The sequence below is a fragment of the Haliaeetus leucocephalus genome, unplaced genomic scaffold, assembly GCF_000737465.1.
Source record: "Haliaeetus leucocephalus isolate CR32 unplaced genomic scaffold, Haliaeetus_leucocephalus-4.0 Scaffold306, whole genome shotgun sequence".
Classification (NCBI taxonomy): domain Eukaryota; kingdom Metazoa; phylum Chordata; class Aves; order Accipitriformes; family Accipitridae; genus Haliaeetus; species Haliaeetus leucocephalus.
The window spans coordinates 3,488,435-3,508,633 of NW_010972742.1; the positions used below are offsets into that span (position 1 = coordinate 3,488,435).

Sequence of the window (20,199 nt, forward strand, 5' to 3'; positions counted from 1 at the left end):
GTCTGAGCTGGTTATCTTTTGGTAGTACTATCAAATGCTCTTTTCTGCAGTCCAGGCACATCATCTACATCTGGCCAAAATATGTCACGGAAAAAAGATGTTTTGAACAAAAAACATCCTTTATAGCAGATGGGGGTAAAGTCATTAAAACTCAATTTTCAGGGACATTTTTGGGCCTTTTTGTCCAAAAATGGAAAATACTTTGTTTGAAAGTTTGTGGATTCAAAGGAAACATTGCCTTTTTTCTTTTTTTTTTTTTTTTTATTCGACAAAACCGAAATGCTTATCAGTTGTCTATCACAGCAGAAAGCGATTTCTTCTTTTTGTTGTCCCGTTCCTGAATTTTAAGAATAATGCCAGGCTGAGCTATTCCTCAGAGAATTTCAGTGGTCGCTGCCATTAAGCACTTAGTGTTATTTGCAGCATGGATTTTCATAGTGCATGGCTTCTGGCCCCTGCCTCAGCTGCGCGTGATGAGGCACCTGAGCAGGGTCTCACCCTGACCTGGGCTTTTTTTGGGTTTTGTGCTACGTGAAATACCATGTGCAATGGTAACTTCGGTCGCTTTGCTTGTTAGCTGCAGGGAAGTCAGTAAGACTTAAACCTCCAAGTTAAATGTGCCTTTGCCGGTCTCGCTGCCAGTAAGAAAATGTCAAGAGAGCCAGCTAAGAACAAATATTAGTTTCCTGTTCCTTCCCTTACCATGAGTAAATACTTGTCAGACATTTCCAGGAGCGTCACTGGACAGAAACCAGCTTCACCTGTTTTATTGCAAAATATCTCTATTCTGGACAGGAGCTCCAGGGAGAAGTTTTCTGTGAACCTCCGTTACTGGCCCGCTCATACCTAACGTGACAGCAGTTATTTCTCAAATGGTTGCTCTGATCTCATCTTCAGATTTGCATGAGTGGCCTTTGGGATGCAGTTTTAGGTGTTGGCTTTTATTTATAATGCTGTCCAGAGCTCTGCAGACCTGCCCTTCTGGGACCAGTAATTCCTGTTCCTTTTTTGCTGTTTTTTTCCCCCACCTTAGCCTGTTAGCAAATGCACAACGTGGCTGGTGGGGACCCTCCGGTCCCTCTTGCGCAGGGCGTCATCAAGGGCGCGCATCCATCTCGCTGCAGAATGGACGACCTTTGTCAGCGACGTGCATTCAAAACCTGAGTCCTTAATACCGGCCGTGGTCTGTGTTGAAGTGAACCTGTATTAACACAGAGAAAGAGCAATTTTTTTTGGCTTCCCCCTGCAACCCAAGGCTGACCACAGTGCCGTCCGGCTGCTCTTTGTTTCTGATGTCTGATTAAAGGGCTGGAAGAAAGAGCCTGTGGTGGTTAGAGCTACGTTTCCCTTTCTCTGGATGAACGTGTGATTATGTGTGTGTATTTTTGGCATTTCTTTCCTATACGGGAGCTGGAGCTCGCTCTTTACCGCCCATGCGATTTTAACGCTGCACGTTGAAATTCCTCGAAGCTTCTGGTTTCTGTGTATTCCACGCTTGCTCAATCTGTTCCTATTAATTTTTAAACACTCACATTTTAGCAGTAGATAAACAGCTGGTGACACTTTCGGAGTCACACTCCATCGTCTGAGGAGCTGATATAACTCCCCAGCACCGCACGCCGAGCCGGGCAGAGCCGGGGCCGTGCCGGGGCCATCGGGATCTTGTTCCCTTGGGGTGCAGATACTCTTTCCGTGATGCTTCCCACCCATTTCTGGTTGAGCCGGGGCTCACCAGCCACCAGTTTGCTTTTCCTGCTGTTTTAAACTGTCCTGATATGCTGCAGATCCTAAGAGCGAAGCTGAGCTCATGGTGGAGGATCCAGCTGGGGAATCTGCCTGAACATCTTTGACAAAGCTATTTACATTCCTTAAATCATTGACTGAAAACATCATGCCTGACTCTTTCTTTCCTTTTTTTCTTGGCAACAGCCAAGATCTAATCTATGATTTTTTTTTTAATTTTTTTATTTTTTTTTTACAGCTGTATGGCTTTGTTAGGTCTGAAGGGACCCTTAGATCATCTTGTCTCGCCCTCTGTACAGTAGTGACCGTGGAAATCCATCCAGCTTCCCTTCCGCCCTGTAATTTGTGAGCTGTGACAGTGCATACCCTGCTAAGGGAGCCAATATTTTGGATATCTTTTACTGCAATTCTTTTATACGCCAGTTTGCAGTATGCTGTGAGTGATGCATGTTTCAGTCACCCACATAGCAGTAAATGTGCTGTCTGCAGAGGCAGAGCAAAGACTAAATTTAACACACTTAGTCAAATCAAAGCACTTTATGGGTATATTTATCCACCGTTACAGTATGTGAGGAAGGGAGGTAGTTTCTGACTATCAGAGTCCCTGGAAAGCTACGTTGTGGATTGCTTCTCCATCAGCCCCAGGGACCTGCCTTTCTGCAGGTGTAAATAGATTAATTGACATAATGGAATTAAGCCATGGAAAAAATGTGGCTGTAAGCGTCAGAGGTCTTTATCCGATGGCATGGCCAGCGTGTGCGGTGCCATCCTCTCCGGGGCTGCACTGGGCTCTTCTGGAGAGCCCAGTATGGGAACTGGTCTGCCCAAGGGGTGGGAGGGTGCTCGGATTAGTAAGTCGTGTTTGAAAACCTCTGCTGACACTTCTAGTTAATCATGGTTTTGGGGAAGTCGGTGTTTGCTATTTTGAGAACCATCCTTTGAGTAACAAATCAGAGGGGAACCGAGGGCTATTTCTGCAGAATATTATTGATGGAAAACCCTTTTATTTCTAAACCAACATTTATTTCTGGAAGGTGTTTCACCAGCAACTTTTCAGAAGCAAAGCAGAATATATACAAAAATAAAAAGAATCCTTTTATCTCATTCTGGGGAGGGCAGGGAAGAGGAGGAGTAGCATCCTTACTGCTCACGGCCGTCTTGGCTCTCCTACTGCATTGCACAATCTTAAGAGTCTTCATTTGTGCAAACCATCTAATAATTGCAAAAAGAGAAGCTCCTGGTAGTATTTGTAAGCCTGGTAGAGCCATCCTTTCCCAGGTTAGCCTCTTTCTTTTGAAATGGTTCTTGCAGTTCCTGGAAGTTGGGCAGGAATTGTGCAATGAGGAAGAGAAAACCACTGAAATCAGGAGCACGTCCCTTGCTCTGATACTCAACACTGTCCCCTGCTTGTAGCTCTCAGGCTTACAGAATGAGGATTTAAACATTTGTAATTTTTCCCCCTGAATGATGCAAACCCATAGAAAAAGGTATCATAACTGACCTTGCATCAGGAGCTGGGAATTTCTCCTTGCTGCTCTGAACTGCTTGGAGTCATCCTGGTTTGGTTTCGGCGCCACGAATGCAAAATTATTTTGGAAAAAAAATCACGTTTCATGTTGAGAAGGTAGAAGAGAACGGTGCATTTCTGCTTGCCTTGCCTAGAAACGTCAGCCAAGTAGCTTTTTTCGGTGAGACTTCTGCTCTCGCCCCACGTCGCAGGGCAGCAGGGACGTGGTGCGCAGAGCAGCCGCCTCGCATCTTCCCCGTCTTTGCTCTTCTGAATAACTCGGTTTGGTTACCGGTGGCTGCCTGTTCTTTTAGGAATCGGGAATTTAACACAGTTGTTTTCCGTGTCTGCAGGGAAACCGAGAGGTGACGCTTTTGAGACATATAAGAAGCGACTGAGATGTCCGACCGGCTAATGCTGACTGAAGGATCAGGCCAGCAGCACATCTCTCCAGTTTAGGTGTACAAGATGGGGGAAATCAGTGAATAGAAACAGGCAGGCACGCGTGGGCAAGGGATTTCTCCTTATCACCAGGTGTGGAGCATCTAAATGTTCAACCAGAGCAGAGCATCCTGCAGCTTTGGATTTTTTTTTCTGTTTCAAGAGCAGTAAATTCCTTATGACGGGTTTAGCGTGGAACCGGACAGCTCTGTGTTGCAAACGCCTGCGCTCCTGGTGCCTTTAATTGATTCTCAGTAGCCTGGAAAAATAAGGCATTTGTTTCTGATGTGAAATTTTCTGTGCACTCTGGATGGGAGGAGGGAGTGATGGGCATGTTCTCCCACCTGCCTCTGTGAGCAGCATTCTGCATCTCTCCTTCTTTTCCTTAGAGAACCTTTGGAAAGGGGAGATAATGGCCAAATTTGCAATACTGGAGGAATGAAGTTCATGTGTCTTATTTTCCAGATTTGCTGGATACTTGCAGAGATTCACAGAGTAGTGTAGGTGCTGGGTAAACAGTTCACTGTTTGCTTATGTGCGTAAACCTGGATTTGTGAGATTTGTAAGCCTCTCCAAGCTCCATGAAGGCAACGCTTTCAGGAGGAAGGGGTGGGTGCTTTTGCTTTAAAACAGCTCATAACCTGAATCAATGTTTCATGAGTCTAGAAAGGGAGAAGTTTGCATCTTTGTGTCCCCCACTTGAACTGTTGCAGCGTGCTCGAGGTGATCTTTTCAAAGGATATTAGTTACGTATGAAACCAGGGCTTTGTATTTACACATGATCCAAGATACGAAGCCAGGAGCTCAACAGCACTGAGAGAGATCACAGCTTGAAGAGCAGTTTTCAGGGTCACGGAGCAGCCCCTGGTAATGTGATGGGCTTTGGTCGCGAGTCCAAGTGTCGCCAGCGGCTGGAGAATCGGAGATGTTTAACAGACGTGTTAGTGCCGATCCCAGGCGAGGAGGTGGCTGAGACCTGGGTGGCTCTGGGGAATTTTCCTTAGCAAGCCAGCTTGTAATAATAATAAACCCCCAAAGTTCGCAAGGTGCTCGCCTCCTCTCTGGAGTCCAGGAGAAGATTGGGGCTAATGAAATAAAGTTTATGCTTGCTTTCCTATGCTTGGCTTCCTACCGTTCTCCCTTTCTCCTGAGTGTTTCTGTTGGATGTTAGGTTGTGTTTCGAGGTGCTCAGGCGGGGGTCCGGGCAGCAGAGCACCCCAGTCCTCTCCCACATCAGCACCCGGGGCTGCACCCGGCAGGTTGTGTGTTCCTGGAGCACGTGGCTCGGGAGGTCGTTGGCTGTTTTTATTCTAACACATCAAGTTCTTCTGCAGCTTCCTTATCTTCTGGGGTTTTTTTCCCTTTTTTTAAAACTTGAAGCTGTGAAAGTGAAAATGTTTCATCCAGGTGGATGTGTGCCTGCATGGAAAGCTTGGAGCAACCTGCAGATCTGTCGACCCGAATGGGATTCTTGCTACGAGCCCTGACTCTGTGTAGCTGCAGGGAAAGCAGCTTTGGTAGGAAAGGTCCTGCATCCCTGCAAACATCCAGTTCCAGCTTTGAACAAATCGAAGCAGCAATTCCCAACCAAATTCAAAAAGATGCCTTTTATGGTATGCTTGAAAAACTCCGATTGCTTCCTACCTCTTCTGTGTACTTTAGTATTACAGGAATTTCTTTGAGCTTAAACGAGTTTTCTACCAATTTGTAAAACGCGGCTAGTCTCAAACAGCTCGTGATGGTTAAGCTGATGCTGGTACAGAAGGGCTTTAGGAGGGGCTTTGCTTCCATGAAGCTCCCCGGGGCAGAGACTGATGCTTTCCAGGTAGCCCAGGGACCCTGCCTGAGTGCAATCCCCCAGGTTGCAATTACGATACAGCTGCAAGACACATCCAGGGCTCAAAGCCTGAAAAATCATTGGAAAAGCTTCCGCTGCCTTCAGGGGCTTGGCCCACGGCAGTCTCTGAAGTGTTAACCTGCAGGTGCCTTGAGCTTGAAGCAAGATCCTGTATTTTTATTCAGTGGGACAGCAAGGCTGCGGTCTGACCCTCCGAGCCAAAAACTCTCGATGGGGCAGGGAGGGACAAACCTGGCCGTGGTCTGCCGGTCTGCAGATGGACTTTGTAACTGCTCCCAGGTACCCAGCTCCTGGTGTGGGGCATCTCCTGTCTGTGCTGCTGCTCTGGGGCTGGAAGGGATGGGAGAAACACATGTCCGGATGCCGTGGCCATGCCAGAAGTCAGGGAACTCTGCAAAATGCAAAGAACTGGCTTTTAAACACTTTCTGTAGTGGTTTTTTTTATACTGCTGCCTTTTTTTTCTTTAGCAGCTGGAATAAAGATGGAGGAAATAAGCCAAGGAGAATTTCAAGCCCTCTCTCTTCAGTAGGTAAATTACCATTGTGCAAGTGGATTGGTTTCATATGGATGCTTCCAATTTCTCCCGCACATGCAAAACGTTCCTAAACCTCTCTTTTTGTGCTCCATATGTTTTTCTCTGACCACCCAACTCCATTTCAGAGCAGAGCAGAAATGGGGACTTGAAGGTATGTGAAAATCTGTAATATTTTCTGCTTACATCCAAGACCTTGATCAAAAGGGATTAAACATAATACAGACTTAAGCCAGTTTCTCGGAAGCAGGTTTGGCTATCCGTGTTTTGCATCTGACTAGCTGTTTTTTCCATCTGTTTCGACAAATCCAATCAATACTGGGGGAGGGGGGATGCTTTCGCAGGAGAACCTCTCCTTGCAGCGTGCTGCACAGAGCCGCCGTCCCTCGCCAAGGCTGCAGGAGCCCTTTGCAATCCCCTTGGGTACCTCAAGGCAGAGCTGATTAAGGGGCTGAAACAACATCACTGTGCTACCGCGCGTCTGCACATTTGCCTAGCTTGCAGCTTTTTAATTTGGCCAAAGCAAAACTTCAGGTCTGGGGACACGTCATGAAGACAACCCAGTTGGCACGCTGTTGGCAGAGCCACGTGCCTGTCTCATCTTCCACCACCATGAAGTAAGGCGTGCTGCTCGTTTTCCATGTTCTGCCTGCGCTGAGCGATGCTTGCAGTCAGGGTACAAATAGTCCCTATAGGAACTGCTGCCTCCGATGGGAGCGTTACGCCCTGGGAAGGCTTGGGTGGCTCTTTTTGAGTCACAAGATGAGGGATTTTGCTTAGGTGCATGACTTTGGGCATCACGAGTTATGGACTGGGGTCAGAGAAGGTTCCAGAGCCCTTAAGCACAAGGAGGGGAGGAGGTTGTGGAGTAGGCGCCCTGCAAGTTGGGGAGGAAACTTAACTAAAACTGCCTGAATTCAGATGTTGAGCAGGAAGAGCTAGTTTCTGGCCAAAGTTCAGCCTGTCCCGGTGTTCCTCATTGTGTAAGACAAACACCTCGCTGCCTGGAGCTGATTTTTGTAGTGTGATGGCTTGGCCATCCTGTCGTTTCTGATACTTGCATCAGTGCTCTCGAGTCAGGAGTCAGCTGCGGGACCCTTTCCCCTGAATTTTCCTGATAATTATATCCATGCATAGCACATGTGATAATTATAACCACCCTGCTTAGCACAAGGTAGGCTCCGAGCCCTGGGGGCAAGACAGAGATGCTTTTCTAGGATCTTCAAAGCCTGTAGAGATCCAGAGCAGCAGGGTCAGGGTTTGGACCTCCTGCAAACACAAAGGCACGATGAATGCTGCTATCAGCTGGCGACATTTCTCCTTCCCTTGCATGGAAGCGATTCTGCTGGTGGTTTTTTCCCCGTGCTCAAATACCTTGGCACAATGTGTCTTTGTGGCAGCTCGGTCCCACGTGACGGCGCGAGGCGATGCGAGCTGAACTCTGCCGGCAACGCTGCGTGCCCCAATTAGCCGCTGCGGTCAGGGCTTTGCAGACTGCCTGTGTAAATCTATTTACCCAGCATTTTAAGCTAATTAGTGTTTAAGGGTTGGGGTTTTTTTTGCCTTCCTCCTCTGTTCCTGCTCCTCTTTAAGCATGAAGGGCCAAGTGCCCAGCAGGTGTAAGTCAGCACAGCTTGGTGGCTTTCAGCAGAGACTCTTACCAGGTTGCACAAGCCGAGGTCGGAGCCGTTAGCACCCACGTCCTCCTACGTGTTTCACGTCTTCCTACGCTTGAGCTAATTCCTTCAAAATTTTCCTACCTGATTGTCACTTCTCCCCAAAGAAGGTGGCAGGGCAGCAGGGAGGAAAGGCATCCGTTTGGCAGCAGATGCCTTGCAAAGTGCTGTAAACCTGCAGTACAAGCTGGACGGCAGCTGCCGGTTTTGCAGAGCAGAAGGGCGTTTTGTGGCCTCTGAGCCACCAGGCTTATGCAAGGATCCTTTTTCTGGAAAAAGCAGGAAGATTTTAGAAGGGAGGAGTGAGTAAACTGTGGGAAACTACTTTCAAAAGAGTGACTGCTCAAACTGGCACTTGAGGCCTGACTTGGGACTTGGTCGAGTTCCCTGGTCTTGCTTTTAGGCACAATTTTTTTTAGAATTGTAATTGCATTTCTCCCCACTGCTTTGCAGGGGCTTCAGATATGATACAGGATGGTACGGCCGTGCTTTCTGACTGTCGCTCTCTGTGTACCGAAACTGGGCAGAGCTGCTGCGTTTTGTTTGAACACCTTGTTATTGCTCAGTGATAACAGCGTGACCGTAATGTTACAGGAATGCTACAGGAGCATAATCTGGTGTCCCAAGGTCAGCCTGCACCGCTAATAGCCACAGGGCTGTCCTAGAGTCTAAAATGCATCAGCGGGAAGTTGTGTGTGTTGGGAATATCAGTCATGTTATATGTGTACTTGCTTACAAAAATCAAAGGGCAGATGTTTCTCTGTGTGAGAGCAACCCCTGTAGCGCAGATGCGTGCGGCTCGTCCCGACCCAGGGAGGGCTGTGCAGGGAGGGGGCACATTGGGGACAAAGCGGCTCTCTGCCATTTGGGATGCTGGTTTCGGATTAGGGAGAAGAGGGATGTCCTGGCCTTGTGTACACCCTGTACACCTGGCCAGCAACTCATTTTTCCTTTCTTCCTTAAAGGCAGATTGATCTTTCTTAATGTGATTTTGGGGTAAGCTAATGGCAGAGCAACCCAGTCGATGCGTCTTGGCTGTCATGCCCGGCTGGGGAAGAGGAAAGGTACAGCCGTGCCTGCTCTCGGCTCTGTGGTCCACTGTTGACCTCTTGGCATCTCTGCCAGGGTCATTAGGGATCTGCTGCGATGTTAATTGGGGGCAGAGGGAAGGAACCAGCTTGCCCAGACGGAGCGGAGAGCTGCGTTGGGGCACGGAGGCGAGGAGCTCCGGCACGTTCTGGTGCCGATGGAGCCATCGCAGCCGGCCGGGGAGGTTCACTTGGTGGCTGAGCACTTACCCCAGTGTCTGCTTCAGGGACCTGAACCGAACTCCTGCTTTAGCCAGTTGGTTTGTGTTCCCCCCACCGCCCTCTAATTCCCAGGAAAGCACAGTTCCCTGGCTTCATCAGCTTTGGTAACTATTACAAAGCTATGCAAATGAACCCTCTCCAGTTACACGCTGCGTTTTTTCTAAAGAAGACAATTTTGTAACATCCTTGGTCTGGAGGAGAGCAGCCAGCCCTCAGCTTGCAGTCCCTGTGCTCAGGCGTTTCTGGGAATCCTCCTTGTCTCTGGGCATCCGTCAGGAGGATGCTAAAATCCCAGCTGCAGTAAAAATGAAGCTCTTGGTTTCTCCTCCCCACCGGCTTCCCTTCTCCAAATACATTCCATTATCGCTCTAAGCAAAGGCACAATTTGACTGACTTGTGCTTTGCAGGTCAGCGAAGCCAGTGTATGCTGGGACACACTGGGATTGCATGAGAAACGAGGGGTCATGATGCTAGGCAAAGCTGGGGGGGGGATGCAGCACCCCCGGGCGGTGGTGGCACCTTGGAGCCCCAGCAGGACGTGGGGACATAATTCCAGAGGGAGAGAAAGGGAACGGCAGCTCTCCAGAAGGCCCTGTGAGTCACAGAGTTGTGCAAGTATGAGAATAAAATTAAAATCTCAAGATCGACATGTGCAAAATATTGCATCCTTCTCCTCCACCTTCTGAAACCTAAGACAGGACAATTCCTCTGTTAAAATCAGTCCAGGCTGAATCTCCTGTGGTCTGTCCCATAGGGGTCTTAGATTGCCACCTTCAACAACCAAAGAATGTGCTTTCTGCCTTTCGTACGTGGGGTGCCACGGAGAGACGGAACACCCAGCCAGCTTGGTGTTTAATCACACGTCCCTCTGATCCGTGGTTTCAGTTTCACGCGCTGCTGCACACCGGTGCTAAAATAGTTTAGCTTAATGTTTAATTAATGCTGTTCCATATCATGCAGAAATGTGAGATTGGCTGGTGTTACCTTAAACCCCACAGTTGTGGCACAGGCTAATGAGTCATTTCCAAATCAGCGTTCAGAGGTGCTAACAAGCTTTTCCCATAAATAGTTTTGGGATATCAAGGCTTTTCATTTTCCTTCCTTTCTTATGCTAGTGTTTAACAGTTGTCTTATTTCTCGTTATTGGCAAGTTTTGTGCAAATTGATGGGGCCAAGCTGAGCCAGGGAAAGCAGTGGAGATGCAGGGGGGCATTTTGCAGGAGGAAGATGTGCAATTGCGTGGCCCCTCACCCCTGCACCTCCCTTGGAGCACTTGATTTTTTTCTGTTTAGTAGCAGTGCTGCATGTTGGAGGACTAGAGGCGCACGGCAGTTCCCAGAGATCCTGAGGACCCTCTCGTAGTCCATTGCCACGGGCAAGCTCATCATTTGACCCATCCTTAGCCAGGACGTTTGCAACAGCACCGCGTCTCTCTCGCTCAGTCCCAGTGCTGGATGCATAAAGATGCAATTTCACTGTCTCTTCTGTTTTCTTCTCCTGCCTGAGAAAGATGCTTCTAGAGGCAACGTCTCTCCGAGCCCTTCTATGGGGTAAGCTCGTCCTCGCCTTGGAGCGGGGAGCAGGGGACGGCTGTCCCCAGGCAGGAGGGAAGCGCGCAGCAGCTCGCAGGCAGCTGGGTGTGCTTGCAGCAGGCATGGCTTATCCCTGCCCCATGAATCCCTGCCGTTTACGGGAAAACAGTTGTTTTGTTTCACCCAGAGCTTCCTCTGAGCCGTGCCCTCGTCTTGGCTTCGTGTCTGAGCTGCCTCCGAGCCCAGGGTGTCTGTGTCACACAGTGTGGTTGCACCTACCCTGCTCTTGAGTTTGCCCCAAACTAGTGGCTTTGCTGAGCGTAGCCCTCGCCGTCCTCTCACCCTGTGCCCTGAACTCTTATCAGCACCCATGGGTGCTGCTGAGTTCTCCTTAAGGGCTGAGCTTGCCGCTTCGAGTGTTTCAGGGCCATCAAAGGAAATCTCTGTTCCCATGTTCAGCTGGAGGCGCAGCCGCAGGCGCTTTCTCGGTTCGTGTCTGTTGGCTTTGGTGTTAGCTCACTTGAGAAACTGCTTGGGTTCCCCCCCGCCAGGCTTTTAAAGTCCCATCAAAGCCAGCTCCTCACTCTAGTCGTTGCCAGGCTATCAGATAGTGATAGTAAAAGTAACTGAACGAGACAGCAGCTCAGCATCCGTGTCGGAGGAGAGAGGCCATTAAGTAGCAGAGTAAGTATTTATTGCTGTTGTATTAAAGGAACTCGGCAGCATAAAGAAAGCACTATAGTTTCAGGGCATTAATTTCTGGGCTTGGGAGTTGTGGGTGGCATGGGGAGCAGCACGGCGAGACCGTGGTTGGGCTTGTTTGCATCTCTCGGTGCTTCTGCGGGTTGGGTTGCTTTGCTTCTACCCTCTCTTGCCTTTGCATCGTCTCCGCGTCCTGGGGAGGCGAGGGACCCTGTTCTGCCTTGGTCCTGGCTCGGCGTATTTGCTATGAGATGGGGACACCCGTATCAAAAAGGGGACGGAGGAGCACAGATACTTCCTTAGGCACAGACATTGGGGCTTAGAGTCCCCTGAGAGACGTGTGACAATGTTCCCTCTGAAAATCAGCTGCTCTGTAATAGGAAAAGACAGATCGATGTCTTAAATACGGGAGGGGGGGTGTGTGTGCATCTGGGAAGCTTATGAAGGTGTGATACGGTGCAGAGCTTTTCTACCAGTAGCTATAAATCCACTCGAGTTACTATTTTTGCCTCCTTGTCAGGCAATGTTGCTGGTTTTGCAATGACCGCCCACTGTTGTAAGACTACATGATAGCAGACATTATGCCGGCCCCAAATAGCTCAAAATAAATGTGTTAAAATGATACAAGTCTTGTTCCCACTGGAAATCAGCAGAGACTTTGCCGATGGCTTAATATTTGCATCCCCAACACATAATGTGGCCAAATAATGGGTTTAATGCAAAATAACACTGGGTTTAATAACCTTGTTTTAAAAAGACCAGCCTAACACATACAGTGTAATGGCAGAGGTGCTTAGAGCAGCACATTACAGCTAATGGGCTTCACGACGCAGTGGTGCTCTGGAAGCGGAGGAACTGGCCAGAGCCCTGGGACCAGCCCGAGTTATCAGAGTCTGGTACAGGCAGAGTCCAGGCTGTAAATCAGAGCAGCTGACAGGAGTGGGGGTGATTTTATAGCGGCTGAGGATCAGGTCCAGAAACTCCCTTTCCTTTCTTTTCCCAGGGTCCTGTTCCTCTCCTCTTTTCTAACAGAATTTATCATCCAGGATCGATCTGTAGATGGAGCTTGCTCCCTGGAGAGCTGCTAGCAGCGCCAGCAGCATCACGGGGAGCACAGAAACCAGGAGAACAACCTGCTTCTCCCCTTTGTTCCCTCCCTGCTCCCTTGGGCATTTTCTCCCTCCTGTTTGGGGATGACCGTTTGGCATCGGACCAATTTTTGCCCAGCTCCTCCTGCTCCCCGGGAAGCTTTGGGCTTTCATTGCACTTGCAGTTATGGGAGGTGATGCTTCCCAGTGCTAGCGGGGTGGCACTTGCTGGTGGTTCGGGTGCTCCTCCAACTGTGTTGCCCCTTTCCCCCTCTTGAAGCCTTAGGGACGGTGAGGGGCTTAAAGGCATCGAGCTGACTTACACCCTCATTATACAGAAGTGTAATCCAATGCTTATCAAACATGGATTTGTGAGGGTTCCCTGAGGACACGGCAGCCACAGACTGCAACCGCAAAGGATTTCTGGGTTGGGACACGGGTGCTCCAGGCTGCCTCCTTGCTGTGTCCCCAGCGTGGCAAGGCTCACCCCTCCCCGCGGAGAAGAGCTGTGGGGATGGGAAAGGCTTCTGGTGCCCAAACGCTGTCTGGACCGCTGGGCTGGTTGGGAATGTATTTTAGACCTTTTTAGTCAGGTCCGTAAAAAATGCTATGTGTATTCCAGCTTTGCTTTTGGTAGATGCTCCTGTGAAGGCAGGCTTGCTGGGGAGTCACTCCCTCCCCAGCTGCCTTATAGGGAAATAACACAAAAATTCGGTGCGTGTTCCTCATGCTGTCTCAGGGGAGTTTTTGGTTTTGGTAAAGGTGTTTTCACCTCGAAAGTGTATCTCTGACGATGGGCTCTCGTTAGAGGGCTTAACCTCATTATCTTGAGAGGTGTAATCGCTCGTCCCTGTAACACAGCAGTAACCATAACGCAGCCTGACATGGGTGCTCTGAACTGTGGCTAAGAGGTTGTGCTGGTTTTGGCTGGGATAGAGTTAATTTTCTTCATAGTAGCTCGGGGACAATCCGTCAGATGTTCACTTGAGACTATTTTAACCCTTTGCTACTTCCATGACCAAGGATCCCTTTAGAAAAGGAAGGAGCATGTATGTCCAGCCTTTCTTGCTGAATTTCAGAAGCAAAATCCAGCTTGTACCCGGTTTTCCTGTGTCCAGTTTGCAGATTGGAAGTCCAGCCCAGCAGTCCAGCCCCGGTGAGGCACGCGGTCCTAGCATCCCTGGCCAGTTCTCCACCAAACCACTGTTTGGGCTTTAGGATGTTATTTACTACTTCCCTGAGAACAGCACTTAATGCTGCACACACATCTTTGATGCCAAGGGAACAGCGAACCCAGAGGGGTGCTGGAAGCAGAGCAATTCTGTTGTTCCCCACCTGCTCTGGCAAATGGGTTTTGTTTTACATTTCTGGTTCTTCCATCTCCTGTGATTTGACAGGTGCTCTGAAGCTCATCTGCAGCTCCATAGCAATGTCACAAGTCGCTGATATTTCAATAAATCAAAAGGGAGTGGCAGTCAAGGATCCCTGGCATGGGTATTTGTTGGAGGAGGGAAGAGGCTTTACCATACCTCCATCACTGAATTCCCTATCTGTTGCGTGGTCCTTGTAGTGAAATACGGGGTGAGAAGCCTGGACACACCGTCGCGGAAGAACTTCCCTAGCTTTGATTTAAAATCCTTGTCAAATGCGTATCAGCTGAAATCCGCTCAGCTGGTGCCTCTCCAAACGCTGCATGCCAGCAAACACCACGCTTCCCCAGCGCATTGCCTTTCCACCTGGCACGAGTGGGAATGGGAGGCAAAGCCGTAGCATCCCCAGGCAGGAGGAGAAGAGCCGTGGGGGAAACCGTTCAGGCAGGCACTGGAAAGGCTCAAGCCAGTTGTCCAAATGGATTATTATTTAGTAGCCCTCGTCCTCAGCAGCCAAGTGGGTGGCTGAGGTCCAGCTGAGAGGAGAGAGTCCTGGGTGTAGGAAAATCAAACTGATTTGATCCCTTAACGGGGCTCTGCCCACCCTTGGCATCCTAAGGAAAAAATGCACCGTAGCCATGTACAGCGATGCTCTTCTCGGGTACCGGGTTGTATCGGGAGATGTTGATTTAAGGAATTCCCAGCAACATCTGTGGGATGCTCAAGTGGCAGCAGCCCCGGCTGTCCCGTGTCCGGGGAGAGGGCTGGAAGGCAGCTGTAGGTTTAACGTTTGCTGTGTTCGCTGCACACATGCTGTAAGATCTTGCAGGTTTACGCACTAGGCAATAACACAGACCCGGAGCACAAATAATTGATCCAGAGCGAGCAGGTTGTGTTTTGTATTGGCTCTCACACTTGGGGCTTGGCTATGCTGACTTTCCAGGGCTGGTCTAGCCAAGGTGGGACTCATGTGAGAGGCACGTGCAAACGGAGGAGATGGGAGGCTGGAAACTGCTGGTGACGCTTTGGTTTGCAAATACCAGATCCTGGTCGTGCACAGCCCAGTGTGTGTGACCGGCCACTGCCACATGCGCTGGCGCAGCGAAAGGAGAAAATACAGGGTACTCCAGCACCACAAACTGGAGGCAACTGAGTCAAACTCTACTTGCTGTCATGGATGCTTTTATTTTAGCAGCCTTCTCCCTGGGACTCTTCATGTTTTTTACTATTGGATGCCATTATCCAACTCAGAAATAATTTAACTAGCTTGTCTCTGAATTTGGGGTCAGGTTTCTACCCACACAGAGGCTGGGGATGTTTGGCCTCAAGATTTCTTTTGCCCTTCATGAATTTAGGGGTAAACCAGAAAATTCCTCCACGTAATTTCAGGCTCTGAAACCAGCCCCCCCCCGAAGGGTATGCGCAGAGGTGGCAACATCGAGGTCTCTGCCCAGACTTATCACTGCTGTGCAGAGCTCCTGATTTGCTTAGAAGCAAATATTCATTTGTTCTGGGAATGCATGACCTTGCTGGGGCTCCGCACGGGCTCCGAGCCTGGCTGTAACCCCTGCAGCTCACTCAGGCTCTGGAGGCACGCTCGTGGAGCGCAGAGACCTGGGGAGTTCCTCGTGTGCAAAGTGTTCTCCAGCCCAGCTGGGTCAGTTTGTTTTTTCAAACAAGGAGAGAGTTTATTTGAGAGTTTTCTAGATGCACAGAGATACCATCAGCAATAAACAGTGCTGGAGGAAATAGAAGAGCCGTAAGCATAATATTTTGTTGATGTTGTTTTGCTTTATTTTTAAATCTGTAATTCCTAAAAGAAAGTGTTGGTAGTACAGAAGAAGAAAAGCGGGGAATTTCTTGTGGTGGTGTGGGGGTTTGGGCTTTTTTTTTTTTTCTTTTCAAAAATCCCATTTCCTTACTCACCCAGGTGTCTTGCAAAGTGACCAGTGAATGTGAAGAACCCAGTTTGAGACTTGATTATTTTTTTTTTTTCCTTTTCTTTCTTTTTCCCATGAAGTGCAGAACTCGGTGCCTTTTTAAATCAGGGTCTCCACGAGGCCTCTGACGCTCAGCCTCTGAAATCACGTGCACGGCCCTCGTGCCCCGTTTCTGGTTCTGTTGATTCACAGCAGTGATCTCATCTCGTGCGGCGTGCTGGTCGGTAAATGATCAGCTGGGTGGCTGGTTTTAACTCATGTCTAAAAATACAAGGCAAACTGGAACGTCAGGAATGTGAAGGGCATCCCTCACCTTTAACTGTGAAACCACCAGAAATTTCCCACTAACCCTTTGCAGGTCGACTGTAGAGAAAGTCTATCTGTACATCACCTGCACTGCATACCTGTATAGCTCCATTTCTGGCATCTTGCTGTCAGCGGGATGTTATATATAGCTTTTAGGGTAATATTTGCACCCTGAATGCAGTTTTCTTGGAGGAAATTGCATTGAGAAATGGGTGAAGAAGTAATAATAATCTGCATAAGCCCCTGTTGTGTAAGCCCACAGTCCTCCTCCTCCTGGAAGACAAACACACAGATAAAAGTATAGTTTTCCCAAAGTCAAATGACTTTGCTAACCCTCTCGTCTGCCCGTGCTGAGCAGGGTGCTTTCCCCAAAGATGTTCTGCCCTGGGATGGGGCCGGGAGAGCCCCCAGCGCTACCCCAGCTGGTGCGGTGGCACGGCACTCGGGCGTGATGCGGTTTGGGTCATCGTAGCCTTTTTTGAGTGTGGTTCAAGGGACCAGCAGGTTTGGAAGCTGTTGCTCCGGGTGTGCTCCAGCAGCACTTCCAGGATGCGGCAGCCTCGGTCCTACTGGATTCCCAGTTTTAAGTAGCGGCTTAGTTTTAAGAGGGGAAACCCAAAACCTGATCTTATGAAATAATCAGCATAAATCTGAAGGGAACCGATAGCCCACGGCAAGAAATGTTTTTTGGTTATACCATCTGCCTTGGAAAACAAAACGTCTGCATTTCTAGGCTGCCATAAAAGAAAAGGGAGGTATAAATAACCAGTGAACTACAATTCCACTTAGTGTCATATCTGTATTAGTTATAGTAATATGTCCTTGTGTTGCAGAAGCAACGAAAAGCCTCAGATGAGATCAGGGACCCCTTGTGCCAACTGCTGCGTGGGCGCGTAACAAGGCAGATCCTGCCTGGCCTAATAGAAAATGATAGCCGGGAGTGGCAGGAAATATTCCTGGGTTTCTCTGCAAATAAGAAGCTGCTTTACAGGGAAAATGAGACACCATTTAGCAAACACTTAAGGATTGACTTACTTTTAAGAATGTTGTTTAATCCTGTTGAAATTGAGAGGATTACTTATCCTTAAATGCATGCTTAAGCACTTCCCTGGCTGGGGGCTGGCAGGCTGGAGCACAGGAGCTGTAAGAGGAGCTGGGGTTGCACTTGGCTTTTTTTGCTCTTGGCTGCTGCTTTAGCAGGAGTTGTTGTTGGAAAAATACTCCCTGATATTGGGACAGTTACTGTTCAGTCTCGTTTTCAGAGATGCCAAGCTTCGTGGAGGCTCTTTGTACCTGATCCCTCAAAGTGGGTCGCTTTGCTTACGTACCTGAGCATCGATTTGGGAGCCTGAGCGTCGGCAAGCATGTCTGTGCATGCTGGCTCATCGCTGGAACCAGGTCCCGGGCTTTGATGTGCCAGGATGTTCGGCGCTTGGGGCTTTTCATAAAAGAACAAAGCAAAAATTGTTGGCGTAGAGAACAGTGCACTTTTCTCTTAAATTTCCCTGGAAGTCAAACCCTGCGGTATAACCGTCTGATTCATAAACTGATTTTTGTACTTTAGAAGTCTAATAATAGACCACAGAAGAGACTTATTCAATCAGTCTTGGACTACTTTAAGCCCCGTGGAGCGGGGCCGGGGGCTGCCAGCTGCCTCTCCAGCCTCTGCGCCCTGTTTGGGCTCGGCGTTCGCGGGTACCGCTCGCCGGCAGTGATGCTTTGCACCGTGGCTCTGCCTGGACGAGCCCTGGAACCTTTCACAGACTCTAAAGAACTCAGTCCCACCTCCTCTCCCAAACTGGGGAGAATTCTAGAGGTGAGAGACTGCGGCACAGGGAGATTAGTAACATGCCTGGAGTGGCGTTTTAAGTTGCTGACAATTTGGGGAGTAAGGCTTGATCGCTTTGACTCCTGGTTATGCTTTAACCTGCTTTCTCCTGTTGCTGTTCATGTCATTTCCAAAGGCAAAGCCAACCTTATTTCAAAATGCAGATTGAAATGGCAGCGTGCGCTTTAGAGCGCTGGGAGGGACATGGTTCGCGGGGAGCTCACAGTCAGGGCTGCCTTCTCCTTCCAAGGGGGTTCAGCCCCTTTCCCTCTCTCCGGCGCAGATTTGTTCCTCGAAACGTGACATTACCAGAAGCCACGTCTTTGCTTGACGCTCCTCAAAGCCAGAGCAAACGAGAGACCGGCCAGAGGTGGAGGTGTGAGAGGGACTCGGAGAGCCAGGCTTGCTTAACGCCTCCCCGAAATGGAGGTGGGAATGTCACCGGCTGGCTCCCGGAGCTTGCAGCTCGCTGGCAGGAGAGCACGTGGCTGAAGCACCTTTTCCAGAAGCGACCAGCCTTTCTCCATGCTGCTTTTTTTGTTAATTACAGTAAAATGAGGAACTTTACTGCGTTTACGTTCGCTAACTCTCAAGCACTAAATTTCTGCTTGAGAAAGTTTACGGTTTGTCTTCTAGTTGCACAGTAATTATGGTCTGTAATCAGTGGCTCCAGGGCAGCCCTGTAAAACCAGGCGTGCCAGGGGTGGTGGTCTGGTAGCTATCCAGATGGGCTCTCGAGAGTGAGAAATAGGCCAAAATGTGCTCATGACAGCAGTAGCAAAAGTAATGCTTTGTCTAATTAAAAAAAATCCTTTATGCATGTCCTCTGCTTAGAAGGAAATGTCAGGGGCAACATCTTAAAAAAATAGACATGGAAGGATGCTTTGGTAAAGCCCTCTTTTGCTAGAAGAGTTATACAGGGGCAATAAAGCGTCCGAGCTGCGAGGAAGATTCCTTCTTGCTCTGGAGCTCCTTTCTGCGTTGAACTCCTGTTAGTGACGTTTTATACCGGGGAGAAACTTGGCCAAGTTTTGAGGCTCACAGAGTCTCGATGGCCTTGTTGAATAATTCAGCATCTCTGTTCTCCATGTGGAAAGTCAACTGCTAAATGCCAAACTGTGGCAGCTCCTTTGTTGCTGCCTCAGCTTCGGGTCCACGCGTGGGGCACCGGCGGCCGAGAGCTGGGCTGGAATTCGTGGCAACGGTAAAAGAAAAGAAAAATTAGAAGGATGAAGGTTGCAGAAGTGTGGAGGAGAAGACAGGGTTTGGAGCAGGATCTGCCACAGCAGGAGGAGCTCAGGCTTCAGGGCAGTCCAAGGAGCTGCAGGCGTGCATCCCCCCAAAACGAGCCCGGTGCTTGCATGCCTCTTGCAGCGGCAAGAATTTGCATGAGGATCCGCAACGCAATTCTGATTGATGTTGTGGGATAATAACGTGGGAGGGAGAAAGGCTTTAAGTTCCGACAGCAATCCCAGGAGAGAAGTCAAGCACTTACTTAGAGCACATGCTCCACTGGGTGACATCTTTCAGGAGGGGGGCACGTGTTCCTTAAAGAAAGCAACACTAATGGGTGCCCCATGGCTGGGTTGGGTGCAGGGCAGCTCCAGGCAGTCACAGCCCCCGTGGTGTTCGGGTTTGTATGCCTAGAGGAGAGCTGGGGGCCCTGGACAGCAGGGACTGCTCAGAAAGTCCTTTATCTGTGTCCTGGACGCAGGCATCTCTATTCATTCCAGTGGATGGGAAACCAGTCCAAAAATAATAGGTTTGTTTTTTCAATCTAGCTTTGAAATAATGAATATGAGCAAGAGTAAAACATGTTTTATATCTATAAGGGACTAAAACCATTCTCTGTTTGTCTTCATTGAAAATTCTGCATAGCAATTAAAACTTCCATTAAAAATGGGAGTTTTCAGAAAAAGCTGGTGGCTTTACTAGTCCTGATTATGATGCTGATGAAAATATTTTGTTGTTGAATCACTTCTGGCTATTCTCCCCCAGAAAAGGGCGATGGTCTGCACTCACCTCTGACAAACTGATGATGCATCTTTATTGAAATGCAGGAAGTCAAGACGATTCAATCTTGGCAAGTTTGCCTCAATAAGATCATTTTGTGGGGGGGAGAGATGAAAGGAATGACAAACCTTTTGTAATAAAATACAAAGTTTTGTAGGGTTTTTTCGATGGTTCTCGGTGTTGCATAAAACCTTTTGGAGCAGGTCTGGCTGGATATATGAGTGGCAGGATGGAGTTTCCTCGGATGATGCCGTTGAATGGGCATCTTTATAGCTGAGGGTTAAATGTCTTTGATGCACAGTTGTAAAACCAAAAGCAGTGTTTGCACTGATGGTGTCCTCCAAGCCCTGAT

General features: G+C 49.0%; 1 protein-coding gene across 1 annotated transcript in view; it reads left to right on the forward strand.

Moving 5' to 3' along the window:
• Window positions 1–20,199, forward strand: part of VAV2 (vav 2 guanine nucleotide exchange factor) — a 150,865-nt gene that overhangs the window by 80,599 nt on the left and 50,067 nt on the right. The window lies entirely within an intron of this gene.